The 15613-nt window shown below is 38.5% G+C and overlaps 1 protein-coding gene, 1 non-coding gene and 1 pseudogene across 2 annotated transcripts in view; 2 read left to right on the top strand and 1 right to left on the bottom strand.

The window, feature by feature from the left end:
* Ophn1 (oligophrenin 1) overlaps positions 1-15613 on the bottom strand; it is a 317724-nt gene that overhangs the window by 229144 nt on the left and 72967 nt on the right. The window lies entirely within an intron of this gene.
* Positions 6801-6907, top strand: LOC115030139. The gene has a single exon (XR_003835764.1). It is a non-coding gene; the product is annotated as a U6 spliceosomal RNA (small nuclear RNA).
* LOC110287020 lies at positions 9477-10256 on the top strand (annotated as a pseudogene).

Raw genomic sequence — 15613 nt, forward strand, 5'->3', positions numbered from 1 at the left:
CAGGGCCCCCAATGGAGGATCTAGAGAAAGCACCCAAGGAGCTTAAGGGGTCTGCAACCCTATAGGTGGAACAACAATATGAACTAACCAGTACCCCCCAGAGCTCGTATCTCTAGCTGCATATGTAGCAGAAGATGGCCTAGTCAGCCATCATTGGGAAGAGAGGCCCCCTAGGTCTTGCAAACTTTATATGGTCTAGTACGGGGGAACTCCAGGGCCAAGAAGCAGGAGTGGGTGGGTAGGGGAGCAGGGAGGGGTGAGGGGAGGGTATATGGAACTTTCAGGATAGCATTTGAAATGTATATAAAGAAAATATCTAATTAAAAAAAGAAAAAAAAAGATATGATAAGAGAAATGTATACCTCAGCCAAAGAAAATAGTAAATCTAAACAAATTCAGCAACAAAACATCAGGAAATCTGGGACACTATGAAAAGATGAAATCTACAAAAATAATGGAAAGAGAAGGAGGAGGAAAAACCCAGGTTAGAATTACAAAAACAAACAAACAAACAACAACAGAAGAAGAAAATTTCACAAAGTGTGGCATACCTGGCATACCCTCTCAGAAGCAAAGGGGAGAGGACTCTGTGAGGAGGAGATCAGGAGGTGGGGTAATGATAGGGATGTACATAAGAACAACAACAAAAGAGATATATTTGAAAAAGGATCCATCCTTCTGTTGTATCCAAGAAACATACTCCACATCACCACAGGGTAAAAGGATGGAAAAAGATATGCCAAAGAAATGGACCCAATGGGGCTGGAGAGATGGCTCAGTGGGTAAGAGCACCCAACTGCTCTTCCAAAGGTCCAGAGTTCTAATCCCAGCAACCACATGGTGGCTCACAACCATCCGTAACGAGATCTGGCGCCCTCTTCTGGACTGTCTGAAGACAGCTACAGTGTATTTACATGTAATAAATAAATAAATCTTTAAAAAAAAAAAAAGAAAAGAAAAAGAAATGGACCCAAAAAGTAAGCCAGAGTAACCATTTTTATTATCTAATAAAAGACTTCAAACCGAAACTAATCAGAAGAAACGGGGAAGGACATTACATGTTCAAGAGAAAAATCCACCAAGAGGATTTTAACATCTATGCACCAAACACAAGAGTACCCAAATTTTTAAAAGAAATACTTCTGCATCTTAAATCATATATTGACCCTCATACACTGATACTGGGCAACTTCAATACCCAACTCTCACCAATAGATAGGTCATCCAGATTAAAAACTAGAGAAATGTTTCAGCTAGCTGATAATATAAACCAACTGGACTTTATAGATATTTACAAACATTTCATACAAACACAAAAGAATCTACCTTTTTCTCAGCACCTCAGGGAAATTTTTACAAAACTGATTACATTGCTTAACAAAGCAAGGGTCAACAGATACAAGACAATTGAAATAACAACCTATAACCTATCTGACAACCATAGATTAAAACTAAATATTAATAGAAACAGAAAGCTTACAGACTTGTGGAAACTGAACAATGCATTACTGAATCTGTCAAGATAGACATTAATAAAAGAGAAGTTAATTTGTTTTAGAATTGAATGAAAATGAAAAAACAACATACCCAAACTTACAAGACACAATGAATGTAGTTCCAAAAGGCAAGTTCATAGCACTATGCACCTCCATAAAATAATTGGAGCAATCTCACATTAGCCATTTTTACTATATTGATCCTGCCTATCCATGAGCATGGGAGATCTTTCCATCTTCTGAGATCTTTGATTTCTTTCTTCAGAGACTTGAAGTTCTTATCATACAGATCTTTCACTTCCATAGTTAGAGTCACACCAAGGTATTTTATGTTATTTGTGACTATTGTGAAGGGTGTTGTTTCCCTAATTTCTTTCTCAGTCTGTTTATCCTTTGTGTAGAGAAAGGCCATTGATTTATTTGAGTTAATTTTATATCCAGTTACTGCACTGATGCTGTTTATCAGGTTTAGGAGTTCTCTGGTGGAATTTTTGGGGTCATATATATATATATATATATATATATATCAAATTCTCATCCCACTGTCACATTAGCTCTAATTTTTATTTTAATTGTTTTTTATTTGATATTTTCTTTATTTACATTTCAAATGTTTTCCCTTTTCCACGTATCCCCTTCAGAAACCCTCTATTCCATCCCCTCTCCTTCTGCCTCTATGAGGATGCTCCCCCCCACCCCACCCCACCCCACTCCTGTCTTTCTTCCTGCCCTGGCATTCCCCTACACTGGGGCATCAAATACCCTCAGGCCCAAGGGCCTCACATCCCCTTGATGCCAACAAGGCCATCCCCTGCCACATATGCGGCCAGCACCATGGGTCCATGTGTATTTTTATTTGGAGGTTTCGTTGCTGGGAGCTCCAGGGAGTCTGGCTGGTTGATATGGTTGCTCCCTCCAAGGGGCTGAAAACCCCCTCAGCTCCTTCAGTCCCTTCTCCAACTCTTCCATCAAGGACCCTGCACACTGCCACACACACTGGGAAATGCCACGCACTCTGGTCAAGTCTGCTTGACAGGCTGAAAAGTCTGCAAGCACCCACGAGGAAGAGTTTCACGGACACTCACCTCCTGGAGCTTTGGCATTCTCATTTACCCATATACCCATACTCTATTCCCGCATTAGTCTGGTGTATGGAACTATGAGCTCTCTCTTAGTATTTTATTATAAATGCCTTTTAAGATTAAATTCTGATACAGTTAAGTCTCCCCAATGTTCCAAGGTCCTAGAAGCTTGGAATCTGGCAAGAATGCAGTAAGGTAGTTACCTATTCAGTAACTAATTAAGCATTACAAAAGACAGAGCTAGTAGCTCAGAGCTGGTCTGCAAAATATTTACTAAGGACAGTAGCAAATCTCACCCAAACAAGGGAATAACATAATATAGCTAGGGAATCCCAGTGAGACAGAGATCTTCTCTACAGTTAGGTATAGCAAGCTTCACATTAGAAGCAAGTTGGTAAATTCTTCTGTAGACCCAGGAAATAGGGTGTTGGGGTATTGCAGTATTCATGATAAGGTCTGCTAGTGCAGAACCCCTGGTGGTGGGTTTAACAATAGACTAGTTTACACCTAGTTCCCTTCTTTTGCAGCAGCAGCCTGGTCCCCACCTTCTTTTGATGTATATATTCCTTTTGTATTGCTTCACTGTAACTTGGTGAATTGTATTTTGCCTGGTTTCTTGTTATTTCTTTGCTATAAAAAGTTTGATGCATGACCTGACAAAATACATTCAGATTCTACACAATCTCGCATGTTGGTCTGTCTGTCACCCGCCAACTCCTTGTCCACCTGCCCCAGAGACTTGTTCCACGCTGACAAAGGGACCCAGAGGGTCTGTGGCAGCACACTGTCCAATGGTTGGCTGCAAGCATCCATCAAAGCAACTTTTGAAAGGATAACATTTAATTTGGGCTAGCTTACAAGTTGAGTGTTTTGGTCCATCATCATCAAGGTAGGAAGTATGGCAGCATTCAGGCAGGCATGGTGCAGAAGGAACTGAGAGTTCCACATCATCATCATCTGAAAGCTGCCAGGAGAATACTAGCTTCCAGGAAGCTAGGATGAGGGTATTAAAGCCCATGCCCACAGTGACACACCTACTTCAACAAGGCCACATCTCTTAATAATGCCAAGCCCTAGGCCAAGCATAAACAAACTATTATGCATACATACATACATACATGAAAAAAAACTCAAAATGGAATTAACAAAATAACAGGAGAGAGGAAAGCCCTAACTAGACATCAGTTGCTATCAAATGAAAACTCCAGTTCTGTGTTATATTTTAGCTAGTTGTTGGCCAAAGAGACCCCATGGAAATCTCCAAACAACCCACAAACTGATGTTAAAGGTCCTATTGCTGAATACCACACCTATACAACTCACTGAACATGGAGAAGTTGAGCTTGTGCCTACATGGAGCCTTCACTTTTACTGAGTAGTGTTCAAGGTACTTTAAAGGTACTCTGCACACTACCAAAGAAGAAAGGTAAACATCCAAGCCACACGTGGCACAAATCTTGTGGGAGTAACCAGCCAACATCTGATTGGCTTTAAGGACAACTCTATGAAATGGAACCCAGATTTAACACTGCTTGCGTGGCCAAGAACATAGTGCTCTACTCACAGATCAGTGTCTTGCTCAGCCATCATCAAAGAATCTTCCCCTCACAGTAGATAAGACCAAATATAGAGACTCACAACTGGACAATATGCAGAGTGAGAGACCCTGAAAACATCTGTTCCTAAATGGGATGTCTATAGCTAGTCTTTGCTACTGTGTAGGTTCTTACTTTCCCATCCTCTATCCCCCTACCCTCCATTTCACCCCCTAACATTAGATAGGAGAAAAACAAGGATAGAGGGAGAGAAGACTTAGGAAAATCCCTGAATCTAATTTTTTTCCTTTCATTATTTTTTCTTTGATCATGGCTATTAGCAAACTGCAACCAATCTCCTAAACAACTGACAACCACCAATCCCACCTCTCAGGGCAGCTAGCATTTATGTGCCCTCTGAAAAGTTCCCAGAATTCCAAATGTCATGCCTATAGAAATTATCTTCAGGTGGCAAAACCATGCATCTGCTAGAGGATGAGGTTAATCAGGGTCAGCTGCTATGGACAGACTGAATCAGCCCCACATCCCTACAGCGGGGATTAAAATGAAAGCATACTCTTACAATATTTATGTTTTTAAAAGAAACCAAAATCCCAGAATTCTCAAAAATGTCACTAAAGATGTCTTCATCAAATCTTTGCCCTGGGAGATTAGGGAACTTTGTAGTAGGGGAGGCAAATAGGTTGTAAAGGCCAGTAGAAATAGAAGACACCAAGGAAACAAGGTCTTCTAAACAACAGAACTGACACACAAGTTCCTCATGAAGACTGTTGCAGCATACACAGGACCTTCTTAGATATAAGCCACACGAGGTCCCCAGCTGAGAGGGGAAGTGGAAACAAGCACCCCCCATCCTTATCCCAGAAGCTATCCCCAACTGGTAACTGCTTGCTAAGGAATCTCCAACAGGGTCTCATTGGGTATACAGACAACACTTAAGGTCGGATTCCATGCCCAGCAGTAGATGGCCAAAATAAAATGAATATAGTAGGATTTTTGTAAGGTTCTTTATCTCATAATGCTATGTGTACACTTTTTATGTTACAGGTGTTCTGCTTATTATGCTATGGTTTCATACTTTTGACGGATTTATGGGATTTCTGTGTGAGCAAATATGTATATCTCTTCATCTGTGTATGTTTCTTGTGTCTTTTCTTTGGCTCTTTTTTCTTTGTTTGGGTCAACTCTGTTTTGCTGTTGCTTATTTGTTTTCTAATGAAAAAGAGGTGTGGATTTGGGTGAGTGGAGAGGAATGGAGGATCTGGATGGAGCTGGGAAAGGGAAGATGGTGATCAGAATACATTGTATGAAGACAATCTATTTAAAATAAATCAATAAATCTTATTGGAAAAAGAGAAAAATATCACTAATATCAACACTTTCTTTTAAAGACCTTACTTCTCTTCTAGAGTAGCTGCTGTTGATTCTCAGCATGGATATGGCAGCTCACACCACCTGTGACTCCCATCCCAGGAGATCTGAAACCCTCTTTTCTGGCCTCTCTGATCTACTACTTAGAAATGGTAAACATAAACTCACACAGGAAAACACGCATATACATAAAGAAAATAAAATGAGTAAATGTATTTAAAAGCAAACAAAAGAGACAATATTATGACTAGAGACAACAAAATTTATAACAGGCAAAATACATCAGAAATACATTAACAATTACAAACATAACACTGACCACGTAGCATTGAAACAAAAACCCAGATAGCAATTTAGGAATAAAATCAACAAAAGCTAGATAGAAATAATCAGTGTGACATTTAAAATAGATAAAAACCACCAGGTGAAACATTGAAAAATATATGTAAGACATTAACAACCCTGTTAACATGCTAGACATAACACACATCTATAAGAGATTTTAAGTATTTCTACTAAGTAACTATAGTTTTCTCAAGTTCACAAGATTTCCCGAGAGAGAGAGAATCCAGTAGGCCAATAAACAAGCCATGGTAAGTTTAACAGAACTGAAATCCTCTGAAGTATAATCTCTGACCCTAACAGAATATAAAACATAAAATACCTGGAAAATAACATGAGGAAACTGAAAGGGCTTCATGTATAGTAATGATATTTTACATACAATATCAAAAAATAATTGATGAAAGAAACCATTGACGAGCTTCTATCATTTTCTAAAGATTCAGTTCTGTGCAAGACAATGTCCAGATAGTGACAAGCCACAGACTAGAAAATATTTGCAAAAGGTATGTCTGATAAAAAATAAAACTTATCCAAAATATGCATATAAGTCTAAAAATTAACAAGGAAGCAACCTAACTGAAAACAATAAGAAAATTATCTAGGCTCATACCTATCCATCATATGCTGGTGAGAATATGGAAGATTAGAACACTCGTTGCTTGTGGGAATGAAAAATGGTGCAGCCAGATGGAAAGACAATTTGGGTCTGTTATAAAACTAAACAATAACCTATCATGGTGCGTTAAACCTACAAGCCCAGCTGTTGGGAGGCTGATGCTAGAAGATCTACAATTTGAGGCAAGCCTGAGCTACAAAGTGAATTCCGGACCAATGTGGTCTACATAGTAAGAACTTATGGGAAAATATTAATAATATTTTAAATCTACCTAAGCATAACAAACTAGTGATTGCAGTCCTTGCTATTTCACCACATTAAAAATTTATTACCAGTGGTCACTTGGTCAGCACATATACTAAAGTTGAAATGATATAGAAAATGCTAGGATGGCCATTGCACAAGGATGACAGACACATTTGTAAAGCAGTTATCATTTTGCAAAATCTGTGCTATGCATAAGTAAATATCTTATATTTAATGTTTTTATACTATTTTTTATTAAATTTTTTCTAGGCAACAAAAACTGTCAAAATTCATAAAATATGCCTACACAAAAATCTGCAAGCCGGGTGGTGGTGGCACATGCCTTTAATCCCAGCACTTGGGAGGCAGAGGCAGGCAGATTTCTGNGTTNGAGGCNAGCCTGGTCTACAAAGTGAGTTCCAGGACAGCCAGGGCTATACAGAGAAACCCTGTCTCGAAAAACNAAACAAAACAAACAAACAAACAAACAAACAAAAAGTCAGGCAGGCAACAAATGTCTTCCATATTAAGTAAAATGAAACAATGAGGGGCTGGTTGGTGATTTCAAAATTTTGATTATTACTTCCGTTCTATTTCTATTGGGTGTGTTTGTTTTTTTGTTGTAGTTATTGTTCTAGAGATTTCAGTTATGCAGTTGTGCTGGTAAGTTGCTAGTATGAGATCTCTCCAATTTCTTTAGGAAAGCACTTAATGCTATGAACTTCCCTCTTAGTACAGCTCTCATCATGTCCCATAAGTTTGGATTTGTAACCTTCATTTTCATTGAATTCTAGAAAGTCTTTAATTTCTATATTTGTTTCTCCCCTGATCTAGTGGTCATTGTGTAGTTTTTCAGTTTCCATGAGTTTGTGGGTTTTTTGTTGTTTGTGTTATAGTTGAAGTCCATCTTTAATCTATGGTGGTCTAATAAGATAGGCGGCTTATTTCATTTTTCTTGTATCTATTGTGGTTTGCTTTGTGATCAGCTATACACACAGTTTTGGAAAAGGTTCCATGAGGTGCTGAAAACAACCTATATTCTTTTGTGTTTGAGCAAAATGCTCTGTAGACATTTATAACATTGTTACCCATGAGTTATAAAACTTGGAAGCAACAAAATTTCTTCAATTAGATGTATAGGTAAGTATATAAATGTGGTACCTATGGAACAGAGAGAGAGACCCATGAGTAAATGTGAAGAGCTTTTTCAGACACTTTTCTTGAGTAGAAAAATGGTTGTGTTTCTTCTACCAGTTGGGTTTCCTCACTATCAGTTGCTTAAATATATTTGAAATAAAGGGAAAATGGATTATAAAATAAAAATCACTGACAATGGGAAAAACAAGAAACAAAAGCCAGACTAGCCCCCAAGGAAAGGCTATAATAGCCATGCATTATCCTATGAACCGGAAGTACTTCCTGTTGAGCAGAATCCCTGTAGTCTCTAGCCCCAGAAGAAAGGCAATTTAGCTGCAGGCAATAGGACCTTCCACAGCAGCACCAGAATCTTCAGGTGAGCCAATACCTGCCGCCTTCCCTAAAGACACTCTTTTTCTAAGACCACCAAACCCAAAGACTAGTTTTCAAATGCTTACTAGAAGTTCAGGAAAAATGCACCACCTCTGCATGGCAAAGATTGAGGACTCCACTCCCACGGTCGTGGAGGTATCTATTCCTAGGGGCTTGGTTAAGAAAAGGGAGCAGGTAACTGACCTTCAGACTAAGGACCCCAAAAACCTTAGTGGAGATGAGCAGGGTCATCGCGACATGCCAAAACAAAAAGTAGACGCAGAGGCACCCAATGGGGGTTTACTGGCCCTTAGAGAGAAGGTGGAGACCTGTCCTTTAATCCCAGCACTCGGGAGGCAGAGGCAGGCGGATTTCTGAGTTCGAGGCCAGCCTGGGCTACAGAGTGAGTTCCAGGACAGCNTTCGAGGCCAGCCTGGGCTACAGAGTGAGTTCCAGGACAGCCACGACTACACAGAGAAACCCTGTCTCGAAAAACCAAAAAAAAAAAAAAAATCCACAAATAAACCCACAAGCCTCTGGCCTAGAGACCGTAGCTATGGCAACACGCTTGGCTGTTGCCAGAAAAAGCCAGTCATTTTGTGACCTAATGACTGGTCTTGGACAAACGCAAGCCCATTCACACTAACAGCCAGTTCAAGCCTGGCTTCAGGACCACGTCCATGTCCACACGATTGGTCACTGCCATAAAGAGACCATCTTCACTGGGCCCAGTGACCACAGCCGTGAGTACACCTTTGGCCAATGGTCACTCCTCACCAGGCCTAGTGACCAGAGCTATAGTCACATGCTTAGCCATTGACAAAAATGTCCCACAGCCATGGGCATACAATCGGCCACTACTAGCAAAAATGAATTTCCATCAAGCATGATACTTAATGAAAATGATCAGTCTTTATCTGGCTCAGGGACCACAACTATGGCAACAGGCTTGGCTGGCCAAATAACTGTCCACATTGTTCCACACTTGGTAGCTTCCCAAAAAAGCCAGTCTCTGACTAGCCCAGCTCAGTTGGGCCAGTCAGAGACTGCTACACCCACTCAGTTGGCTGTTACTAGGAGAAGTCCATGTTCATTTTTCGCTAAAGACTTGGACATACCTTTAACTGGTGCTACTACAGGAAAATATCCATCTGTAGAGACAACTAACATGAAACAGCCAGTTACAGAAACAGTTAACATGGAGATGCTAGTAACAAAAGAGATGGCCAGAAAAAGGCGACCTACTTGAAAGGATATGTCTCCTGAAAAGCAGCAGTGTTTCAGTGTGAGGCTTACAGAGGGCTCCTCTATATTCAAAGATATTGTGGTAAGGAAGAAAGATGGCTTCACCCACATCTTTTTATGTACAAAATCATCAGAAAATAACTCATTTAACCCAGAAGTGATGAAAGAAGTTCAGACCGCCCTGGACAAGGCTATTGCTGATGACAGCAAGCTGATACTGTTGAGTGCCATTGGCAGTGTCTTCTGTTCTTTTTTATATACCATCTCATGAGGAACAAGAAAAGAGAAAGCACTAAGATGGCAGAAGCGGTCAAAAATTTTGTGAATGCTTTCATTCAATTTAAGAAGCCTATTATTGTAGCCATCAACGACCCAGCCATCAGACTGGGCATCTATATTACCTCTTTGTGATATTGTTTGGGCTAGCGAAAAGGCTTGGCTTCGAACACCCTGTACCACCTTTGGACAGACTCCAGATGGCTGTTCTAGATTTACATTTCCCAAGATTATGGGACAAGCTTCTGCAGGTGAAATGTTATTGTGTGGGCAGAAGCTAACAGCACAGGAAGCATGTGAGAAGGACCTGGTCTTCCAGGTATTTTGGTCACAGACTTTCAACCAAGAAGTCATGATTAGAGTCAAGGAGCTCGCCTCATGTAATGCAGTTGTCCTGGAAGAGTTGAAAGCCTTATCGCTCTTTAACACCAAGTTAGACTTGGAGTTAGTCATTGAAAGAGAGTGCACAATGCTGAAGAATATTTGGGGCTCTTCACAGGGAATAGATGACTAGTTAAAATACTTGGAGAAGAAAATCTAGTTTTGACTGAGTGGACCACCACTAACAGCCCTGGAACTGGTTTAAGTAGAACTGGTTTAAACACTGTGACACTGCTTGCTCCTAATACTTATGAATACTTACTCTAAAAGCCTGAAACAAGTTCACCTGTACCTCATGCATATAAGTACGACTGGAATACCCAACCTATTATACGAAGAAGTTTTAACGAACTTTGACTGAAAAGTACCATTAATCCAACATCCCTATCTTAGATCTACATACACAAAGGATGAAGAAAAGGTTTAATGGTGTAAACTTGTTTGACTAGTACTATGTTAAAAAAAATAAATAATTTTAAAAATATATAGAAAGTCCTTTGGACATGAAATTTGTTTTTTTTATTCTCCTTCCAAATAGAAGAATCTAAAATGATATATTAGAATCACATCCCTTTCTAAATAGACATACATAAAGATCTGAGACATTTAATTTGTCTCCAGGTAGAGAGGTTTAAAAACAAACAAACAAACAAACAAACAAACCCTAAAACAATAAAAAGGGGGGAACCTTTTAGGAAAAAATATTTCTGACGAAAAATCTCAACATACACTTAGGGTTCATGTTAAAATATCAGCTGGTCCTTTATTATGTATGTCCAGCTTAGAATCAGTTAACATGAAGAGACCTCTGTCTCTGGAAGAAACTTTAAGCTGTAGGATCCGTACATAACTGAGTAGCTTCAGTATGAATGGCAAAGTTAAAGTTAGTCCTAGTGTGTTTTAAATCTGTCCCACCCTTTTAAAAATTAACTGCTTCTTGTGGCTGGAGGAAAAGGATTCCTCTATACTAATCGTGATTTGCTATTTGCAAATAGGATTGGTGTATTGTACCAATAAAGAAGTTTATAGAGTATAATTTTAGGTTCACTTAGGGTATATTTAATAAGGTAAAACTTACTTTTGAATACTATTTTTTTGATTCTTCTTTTCATTTTTATTGGTTATTTTCTTTATTTATATTTCAACTGTTATTCCCCCCTTCCCTGTTTCCCCTCCACAAACCCCCTATCCCATTCCTCCTCCTCCCCCCGCCTCTATGAGGGTGCTCCCCCACCAGCCCACCCACTCCTGCCTCAGCACCATAGCATTTCCCTACCCTGGGTCATCAAGCCTCCACAGGACCAAGGGGTTACCCTCAGTTTCACTTAAAATAAATTTTATTTTATAAGGTAAATTTCTTTTGCATACTATTATAGAACATTTAAAATTATTTTGTATTTGTGATTTAATATTCTCAATATTAGCTGTAATATATCTCATTTTTTTAACAATCTGAGATTTTAGACTTAGAACTGACCACTTCTTTCTAACTGGCCAGTTAGAAAGCTGTACAGTATGGAAATCTGATGTTGATTTGGGTTGACTGGTATCCACAATTTTTAAAACATATTTTTTAAGATTTATTACTTTATGTGTACGAATGTTTTGTCAGCATGTTATATATGTCTATGCAACACTGCATGCCTAATGCCTGAGGTAAGAAGAGGGCATTGGATTCCCTGGAACTGAAGTTACAGATGGTTGTGAGCTACTATGTGGATGCTGGGAATAAAACCTGGGTCTTCTGTAAGAGTAGCAAGTATTTTCAACCGCTGAACCATCTCTCCTGCCCCTGGGTACCACATTGTTATGACTGAAACCTACTTTTCCATTTTGTAGTTCAAACTATATAAAACTAGTTAACTCTATAAAGTTTTATAGAATAAATATTCAGCTGCGAAAACTGGTTACAACTAAAATATTTTCTGCCTTTTTGTTTTGAGACAAGGTCTCATGTAGCCTAGGATGACTTCCAACTCATTATGAGCCATGACTGACCTTCAACTCCTGATATCCCTGCCCCTACTTCTGCAGTGCTAGGATTGATTACTGGCATGTGTCACCACAGCCAGCTTTGAATCTATACACATGATAAAATGGTATAAAATGTTATGTATCCATTACTAATATGAATTTCCTGTTTAAAATTTACTTATAATGGCTTTGAGATTTCTTATATAATTAGCTTCAAGTAGCATTGTTTATGTAAACTATAACAATTAATAATAAATTAATTTTAGGTACCAATTCATTTTAAATTATAGTACAAAACAATTATATATCAACATTAATATTTAATGAGAACAAATTTATGTTACAAAATGAGAAATGCATTAAGAATTGTAACTATGTTGTAATTTTGCAAATATGTTTAACATCTGACATAACAAAATACCTAGACTGTCATATCTGCTTGTGCATTCAGTCTGCTGAGGTACATTTGGGTATTTGTTTTGTTTTGCATTTTTGTTTTTTGGTTGAGGATATATGAAATCTTATTCTCTCATAAATATTTAGTTGGAAAAGGTAAAAGGCAAAACCTTTCAGGTAATGACAGCAATCTTTGTTGCTGCCACACTTTACTGTTATACCACCACTACCTAGGTTTGGGAACTATGTAAGAAAAGAGGTTTGTTCAGCTTACCACTTGGGGAGCTAGAAGTCTAAAATTAAGATGCCTCATCTGTTCAGCTTCTAGTAAGGGCATTCTGGCAACATCACAATATAGAAGATGGTAGCATGGTAGGAGTACTATGCAAGAGGAATGGAGCTGTTACATGGCAAGACAGGAAGCCCAACAGTTTCCAGGTTGCAGTCTCATGAAAAAAAATCAGTAAAGGTCCTAAATTTCTCATTAATGCCTACTAAAGGTAATGTTACCAGTACCTAATTGCCTTCTATTCAGACTATCTCTTAAATATTCTGAACATAGTCAGATTACGATACCAAGCTTCCAGCACGTAAAATTTCTGAGTGACTCATTCAAATTGTACGCAAAGTGCAGGGCCAACTAAAATCTTACAGAGAGTAGTTTCTCTAAGATTAGTGGCAGTGTGTAAATCAGAAACTGGGTTGGTGACCTTTTCATATCTCTAGCTCCAAACTGATCTTGGATTTTTAATGGATCTCAACCCACTTATGACTCTTTTGCATATGTATAATTTTATAGCATCATGCATTAGTTACTTGGGAAACACTTGAATATGATAACTATGCAATTTGGGGCCCCCAAGTCACTTCCAAGCATCCATGTCAGACAGCTCACAACTACTTATAATTCCAGCTCCAGGGAGATCAAAAGTCTCAGGCCTCCACTGACATCTACATACAAATGTGAATACCTACACGAAGACACAACTAAAATAATAAAAGGAAATCTTTAAAAACATTTGAGGTCTTCCTATAAAAATGCACATAACCTGCTATCTGCATTTTTGTACATATGCTTAATATTGTTTTGATCATACATATTTAACCTGCCCAACTCCTGCTAAGTCTTCTCTGCAAATATGCCCCCCTTATAATTTTATGTCTTTTCTGTGTGTATGTGATCCAATGAGTTTCATTAGGGCTTTCTATACATCACTGAAGAAAATGTCTCTGCATTCTTCATAAACTGTTAACTGTTTAGAATTCCTCAGAAAGTGAAGGACATCATGAGCCCCTCCCACTTCCAGAACAGGGTGTTGATGGGTCCAGTTCTTACACAAATAATCACAGCTTCTCTGAGTTCAAGAGTGCAACAGCCATAATATACATAACATACAACATGCCTGAAGTTATTCCATGTCTATTCCCACCTCCATCCAGCCCCTTCTTCCATGATGCTTCAAGAGCATGGATGGTATAGTAAACCTGTCTCATTCATGGTGGGGCATTCAATAGCCATTTTTTCTCAGTATTTTAATGAGTTATGAGTCTCTGCACTCTGTGCTGACTACTACATAAAGAAGCATTCTTGAGCAATCCTGACAGCAGCACTATTCTATGTTCATGTACATAACCTACAAGACAACTTGGCAAGCATATTGAGTTACTTAAATGATGAACACACTTGGTAAAACAAAAGCAGCAGCTTCCCCAATAGAAACTATGATACATACTCCCCAGCCATGGGCTTTGTCCAGGTTTGCAGTATGTGTGGAATGGTTAGTTACTGCATAACAGATTTTACAGTAGTTTAGCAGTGGATCATCTTGCCTGGCTGGCCAGTATTATTGCAAATAGGGTCAACAGCTGAGTTAAGACTATTGAGAACAATTTTTCTACTTCTACTCAACACAGTATTGGAACCTCTAGCCAAAGAAATTAAGCAAGTAGAAGAAACAAAAGGAATTCATAATACAAAGGAGGAAGGAAAATTATTGTGTCCACAAATGCCACGAACCTGTATATAGAAAGTCTCAGAGGTTAATAAAAGCATTAGAGTTAATAGATTTAGCAAGTCAAAGCATGAAAACCAACTGTGCTTCTCTATAGTTAATGTGAACAACTTGAAAGGGAAATTGAGGAAATCACTCCATTTAGAATAGTCGAAGATGTAAAATACTGTGGAATAAAGTTAAATAAAGCAAACGATTTGTACATATGCAGCTACAAAATACTGATAAAATTAAGGACATAAATACATGCAAAACATAAATGTTCATAGATTTAAAATCTAATAACATTAAGTATACTATTTAAAGCAACTTATAGATCCAATACAAACCACATGAAAATCCAAAGTATATTTCACAGAAATATAAAAATCTATCCTAAAATCAAAATGTAATCTGAAAGAACTCAAAATAAACAAAATCTTTTAAATTTCCATATTTAACTATTGGGGGGCATGCACACACCACAAGATATGTATGGCAGTCAGAGGACAACTCTTAAGAGTCAGTTCTCTCCTTTTACAGTGTGGTCCTCACAAGAGAACTCAGGTTACTTGATAACAAATATGACTACCTGCTGAGATATCCTGCCAGCCCCAAAACAATCTTGGTAAGAAGTTGTCAATCTCATACTCACTGATTTCAAAACTTGCAGCAAAAATAATCATAATTGAACCAATATAGACATGCATCAAGGTCATGAATTTAGACCCATTTAAAAGAATTTAATGGCCAAACGAGAAAGCCTAAAATTTATGGTCAACTGAATTACAACAAGTGTGCCAAGAATTATTTTTTGTAGCCTTGCCTAGAGCTTGCTATATAAAATGAGATAGTGTTAAAGCCATAGTGATCTAAATTCCCTTACTTCTGGAGTACTGGGATTAAATTCATGTACTACAATACCTGACCAAGACTATTTAGCATAGTCTTTTTTTCCATATTTTTTTAAATTGGGTATTTATTTCAATTACATTTCCAATGCTATCCCAAAAGTCCCCCACACGCTCCCCCACCCAATCCCCTACCCACCCACTCCCACTTCTTGGCCCTGGCGTTCCCCTGTACTGAGGCATAGAAAGTTTGCACGACCAATGGGCCTCTCTTTCCA

Source organism: Mus caroli, chromosome X (assembly GCF_900094665.2).
Source record: "Mus caroli chromosome X, CAROLI_EIJ_v1.1, whole genome shotgun sequence".
Classification (NCBI taxonomy): domain Eukaryota; kingdom Metazoa; phylum Chordata; class Mammalia; order Rodentia; family Muridae; genus Mus; species Mus caroli.